The sequence below is a fragment of the Mus musculus genome, chromosome 7 (genome assembly GCF_000001635.26).
Source record: "Mus musculus strain C57BL/6J chromosome 7, GRCm38.p6 C57BL/6J".
Lineage (NCBI taxonomy): Eukaryota > Metazoa > Chordata > Mammalia > Rodentia > Muridae > Mus > Mus musculus.
In genome coordinates this window covers 116441622-116447621 of record NC_000073.6, presented here as the reverse complement: position 1 = coordinate 116447621, position 6000 = coordinate 116441622, and the positions used below count along the sequence as shown (strand labels likewise).

The 6000-nt window shown below is 47.7% G+C and overlaps 1 protein-coding gene across 4 annotated transcripts in view; it reads left to right on the top strand.

The window, feature by feature from the left end:
• The first annotated feature begins 4156 nt into the window (after positions 1-4156).
• Pik3c2a (phosphatidylinositol-4-phosphate 3-kinase catalytic subunit type 2 alpha) overlaps positions 4157-6000 on the top strand; it is a 106201-nt gene continuing 104357 nt past the window's right edge. The window contains exons 1-2 of one of the 4 annotated variants that reach the window (XM_006507440.4): positions 4157-4318; positions 4944-5031. The gene's annotated coding sequence lies outside the window, so the exon portion shown is untranslated. The remainder of the gene's footprint in view (positions 4319-4943; positions 5032-6000) is intronic. The other 3 variants (XM_030242214.1, NM_011083.2, XM_006507441.4) reach the window with 3 other exon arrangements.

Here is a 6000-nt window from a genome sequence, read left to right as displayed (position 1 = left end):
TGTGGTCATGGTGTCTCGTCACAGCAAAGAACCCCTAACTAAAACACCTAGTGTTGAGATCAAAGGGATATACCTCCACACCCAGCTAACTTTATAAAATTTCATTTCATTTAAAAAAGTTGTAAATTATATGGTGTTTTATTTCTGCATGAGTCTGTGCTAAATGTGTATGGACACCCAAAGAGGCCAGAGGTATCAGAGCTCTTTGAGTTACAGGCAATTGTGAGCCGTCTGACAGGGTTACTGAGAACTGACCTCAAATCCTCTAGAAGAGTATTGCACACTCTTATCCATTGAGTCTCCTCTCCAGTCTCCAAATAGTTTGGGGGGGGGGGTAGGAATGTTTGTTTTGCTTTTGAGACAAAGTCTTATATGATCCAGGCTGGCCTTAAACTTTTGAGCCTTCTGCCTCTCCTTCCCAAGTGATGAGATTACAGGTGTATACTATCATTTGTTAAGACCTAAATTTTTTAAAAAAAATTTATTTAGTTTATGTATATGAGTATACTGTCGCTGTTTTCAGACACACCAGAAGAGGGCATCCAATCCCATTACAGATGGTTGTGAGCCACCATGTGGTTGCTGGGAATTGAACTCAGTGTTCTTAACCGCTGAGCCATCTCTCCAGCCCCAAGACCTAAGTTTTTAACACTGTCTCTAAGCCCCAGCATGAGATGCTTGTTTTTACTCATTACGGAAACAAGAGTCACTTCCCTCTTATTCCCACTGTAACAATGACATTGGCCTTTCAGTTCCTCTGCTGAGCCTTGCTCCTCCTCTTTGCACACAGTTCCCTCTGTGTAGGCTTCCCTTTGTCCCTCCATTTCTTCCTCTTCCCTCCCACCTTTTGAGAAGGGTTTTAAGCTGGAGAAAGGACCCAGCCAGCTGTTAAAGCTACACTCGCCACCAAAACTATGAGCTCATGTATCATGTAACCCAGGCTGGCCTTGACAAGTAGCCAAGGCTGGCATGGCACTTCTAATTCTCCTGCCTCTGTCTTCTAAGGGCTAGGACTACAGATGTGTGCCAGCATGTCCAACCTCCTTAATTTCTACTCAGCTCAATGACACTTCCTAGAGAAGGCCTTCCTGCTTTTCACTCTAAATCAAAGAACACTGTAATTTTCCTTCACTGCTTATCTCAATTGAGAATAAATGATCATTTCATTGGGTATTTAGTGCTTGTCTCCCATGTACTCCAAGCTCAGAGGACAGAGATAGCCTTGTTGCCCAGCATATCCTCGGCATAGAGCTGTGGTCAACACACTCTACAGAAGGTCAGGGCTCAGCATATGCTCCCTCAACACCCAGTCCCCTTTTTGGATTAAGGCAAGCATTGATTCCTTTCACAAACTTTTATGGTTTACAAATTCACTATTCTGAGTGTCACTTATCCGTGTCAATGTTATTTGCCATAGTTGATGATTTCTAAGGAGTCTAGAGTCAGGATTGGAACCCGGAGTCTTATACATCGGAGGCAAGTGATAGGCCACTGGGGTACATCTATTTTTGGACATAAGAGTCTCACTGTGTGGCCTAGTTATTCAACTCTGTCCTCTACTTCCCAAGTACTGGGATTATAGGTGTGGGTCACTGTGCTACTCAGAGACTCCATATACATGCAAAGGATTTATTTGGTCAACTTGGTGATCTACTTGCCTTTGCTGAGTGCTGGACTTCCAGGGGTGCACAACCATGCCTAGTTATTGATGGCCTTTTAAAGCTCTCCTGTTAAAATTTAAGGGCAGTGAGAGGGTTAAAAAGGTTGGGCTAAGTAGTAAGATCTGGGTTTGGACTCTTTTTTTTTTTTTTTGGTTTTTCGAGACAGGGTTTCTCTGTGTAGCTCTGGCTGTCCTGGAACTCACTTTGTAGACCAGGCTGGCCTCGAACTCAGAAATCTGCCTGCCTCTGCCTCCCGAGTGCTGGGATTAAAGGCGTGCATCACCCTGGACTTTTATTTAATAGCTGGGTGGCCTTTGGAAAATTGCTTTTCTCTCTGGTCCTCAAAGTGCTCAAGTATAAATCAAGGACATAATGGCCCCTTTTCATTCAGGTTGTGGGTGGGATTCAGTAATGCAATTCAAAGAACAGGGTCTGGTTTCAGGAAATGCTCCATAAATGTCAGCCATTCTTTTTATATATGGTAAAAGAGAAAGGGTCCCTATTTCGTACTTGGTACTGGAAGAAGTTTGGGGGTATTGGCTATGCCATGAAGTTCTCTGTGGGAAGTTATGGTTGGAGCAGTTTAAATGTAATGCAACCCCTTAATTCTTTTTTTTTTTTTTCCTTTTTACTATCAAGTCTTAAAATTGAAGCCAGTAGGAGAAAGTAGCTGTTAGCTAGTGTCTAATCGGTCTCAAAGGACAGCAAGCATGGTTTGCACTTTCTTTACAAGTCTGTTCACATTGTTTAACAACCATCGGCAGGCACCACTGCCAGGCAGAGGAGGGGCTGAGAGGGGGCTCCTAGCCCAGCTTCTTGACACCTAACAATTTGCAATTGGAAGCTACCTAAGTCTTCAGCTTCTCAGTCTACTGCACTTCCTACCTGTGGGGCCATACAAAAGCCACAATAAATGAGAAAGCCAGAATTTCAACAAGGATTTGTTTGAGTCAAACCAGGGAGGGCATAAGCTACCAGGGACCAAAAGAAGATAGTTCCCTTTCTCGATCAGAGAGATGAGAGAGAGAGAGAGAGAGAGAGAGAGAGAGAGAGAGAGAGAGAGAGAGAGAGAACACCAAGTTATCTTCCCATAAGACTCAGTGTTTTCTTTTCTTTCCTAAAGGCACACTCTGTTTTCCAGCAGAAGGTAGGAAGCCAGTCCTGAGAGAATTCCTTTTCCTCACCCTTTTAAATCTTGAGGAAGAGCTGCCAAGTGTATAAATTCCTCCTTTGATGAGAAGATAAAGCAGAACAATGCTGTAGAGCTGAGCAGATTCCTAAGGGACATTCTTCTGGGGTGTGTAAGCTTGCGTGGAGGTGGGGCTAGTAGACAGCTAGGGGCTGGGAGGGAGGGTGGTACAGCCAGAAGTTGCTCCTAGACTTCTCCCTAGAATAGCCTTTCCTTTTGCTTTCAGCTAGTGCTGGAGACTAAACCTACTTAGGTGCACTACCACTGAGCTAGGTTTGTTTGTTTGTTTTTGGAGACAGGTCCTGAACTGCTGAGCTTTAGAGTAATCTCCTGTCTTAGCTTCAGCTTGGACTACAGGAAGATGCCACATTCTCATATTCCCTTCCCTGCCCTCCTTCCCTGCCCCCTTCTCCCGCTTCCCCTTAAAGCAGAACTTCATCCAGCCTCTAGAAGTGCAAGCGTGTTTATTTAAACCAAAAGGATCAGAGGTCTCTCCTCCCTTACTAAAGGAAAGGGGGAAATGCTGGGAATACACTTCGAAATCCCAAAACCCAAGCAGACTCTGCCAGTTTACGTTGCCATTCCTCTCCTCCGACAGTTACCGACAGTCGTCTTTTGCAATCTGTAAAACGGGAATAATTCTCCCATCTGCTTCACAGTTTTGAATCAGACAACAGAGCGCTAAACTCTTTACAAGCCCAATTGCAGTCCGCGCTCACGAGAAAGGTATGATTACTATGGGGCCTGGGTGTGATGTCTGGCCGAGCGCTGTTATTACCGGGCTAACCTTGCCCACCTGGCCGCGGCGGGGCTGTCAGCAAACACCAAGGCGAGAACGCCGCACGCACGCATCCAGCCCTTTCCAGGGCCCACACGACGAGCTAATGCAAACTTCGAAGCACCTGAACGTCCGCGAGAGCTCGCCGACCGCTGGAGGGAATGAAAGATTTCGTCTTGACTGTTCTTTTCTGTCTTCCAAACCAAGCTAATCTCTGGGCGGCCTGGGGCCAAAACCTCAAACCAGGCAACCGCAAGCCAGAGATCAGAGGCGCGCGGTGCTGGGACAGGGCCCGGGAACAAAGGGCGCTTCGGAGCTCGAGGCCGGCCAGGAGGAGTCCCGGGGTAGCCTCCCCGAGAGGCCCCCGGCCGGCCGCGCCTAAGACACCCATTCCCCGGGGCAACCACACTCCATCCCGCAACCTCCCCGCTGCTGCCTTTCAGGCTCCGCCTGCGCCCCGCCCGCCATCTCAGGTAGGCCATCCGCGTCGGCCAATCGCAAGGCGCTCAAGTACGGGGGCGGTGCTTGCACCATCGGAAGTGACGTGCAGAGCTCGGCTGGCCGCGGAGTCAGTCGAAGCTCTCCTCAGCGGCCGGCTGAGCCAGCTGAGGCGGGAGAAAAACATGGCTCGGACCTTGGAGGGCGCGAAGGCTCGGGTTGCGGTGAAGACCAAGACTCCCGCAGCGTGAGGTGAGGGGCTGCCGGTGCGTGCGGAGCGGGACCTGGCTCTGCGCAGCCGCCGAGGGACTCAGAGGGGAGGGACCCGGCCGCCGTGCCCCTTGGTCACTCCATCCTCTCTGACTCCTTCCTCGGGGCCCCGTCCCCCACCCGACGGTCGCCAGCGCCCCGCGCCAGGCCCCTTTGTCGCGGGCCGCCGGACGCTGCTGTCCCTCGGGGGGCGGGGGAGGGGAAGCCACCCCACGGTCCCCCGGGACAGCGAGGGAGCCGCGGTGGCGGTCCCAGGCTCCTGTCCCGACTGTTCTGGAGAGTGGCTGTTGAACTTCTGCTATGGCCTCTTCCTTCTCCTCTCCCAGCTCGGTTTTTAGAGCCTCGGGTGGTTCTTTTTCTTCTGAGACCCTTCACCTCGTTACCTTAAAACAAAAATCCAGAAACTGCTTGCTTTGGGAACGCAATGATATTTGTGTATATTTAGTGCATCATCTTTCTGCTAGGGCATTAAAGTAAGAATATTTAACTCTTCCTGCGTGACTGAGGAACAAGGAATAATTGAAGAGGAGGGGAGTGTATACGGTAGTTCTTTCACCGTGTTGTCCTGATAGAAGGTGAAGTCCTAATTAGTATATTTTTATTTTAGCCAGTGGGTGTTTGAATTCAGTGACACGAAGGAAGCATCCCTGTTTGAACAAGATTACTTCTTAAAAAGTATCCCTAAATCTTTCCAGGTAGGTGTCAGGAAGAATACTGCCTTCGGGGCGGGGGGCGGGGGGGGGGGGAGATCACTGAATGTGGTACATCTCAAGCCAAGGACAGAAAATAAAAGGCTATTCTTAGGGGGTTGGTGAAGTAGTGTTCGGGAAGAGAGGCTGCGCAGAGGTCCTGGAACACTGGTTCCAGGGAAGACTTTGTACTCTTGCCTCCCTGATGGTTCTTTCTCCACGAGAAACTGTTAAGTAGCTCTGCTGTAATTGGAGTTGGTTATTCAAGGTTACAGACCACGCTGAAGTGCCTTGGTTGAAATTTTCAAGTTTTTGAAACTGCCTGCAAGTTTGGCATTCAGTGTTTTGAATACTGAAAAGCATTGTAACTGAGAGAGAGATATTTGTTAACTCAAACTTAGTTTCAAAGTGATTTTTAACATAGATACATAATAAATACAGCACCTCCACAGATTCCCATGGGTGCTGGCGGAATTCATATTGAAAGCAGTTTGTCTTGTAAAAACCTCCGTTGTCTTGGGCATGGTGGTGCACCCTATAATTGCAATGCTTGTCTGCACTGCAGAGCTCTGGTAGGAGAGTCACATTTAAGGTCCGCCTAGTCTACCTAGTGAGACACTGTCTCTAAAAATGATAATAATAATAAAGGAAGCAAAGCTGGGTTATGATTGGTGTGCATGTTGCTTGCAGTCTAACTTGCAAACATTATACTTTAGTGGTCTCAATCTTTTTTCATTTTTATAGAGCATAAAGGTTGACTTGTTTGCTTTCAGGATTTTAGAAACAACTTTCTGTAATTAGCTGTGTAAGTGTATAATTCTTTGTTGCATCTATTTAGAGCTCCAAATTTTCCATTCAGTTTTATGTTGCTATGTACATTTCTGTGCCCAAGAGTAAATCTGGCATATTGTTTGGAATGTAATAAGTTCGGCACATTCAGTGCATTTCTACCTAAAGACAGGCTGTTTCTAAGAG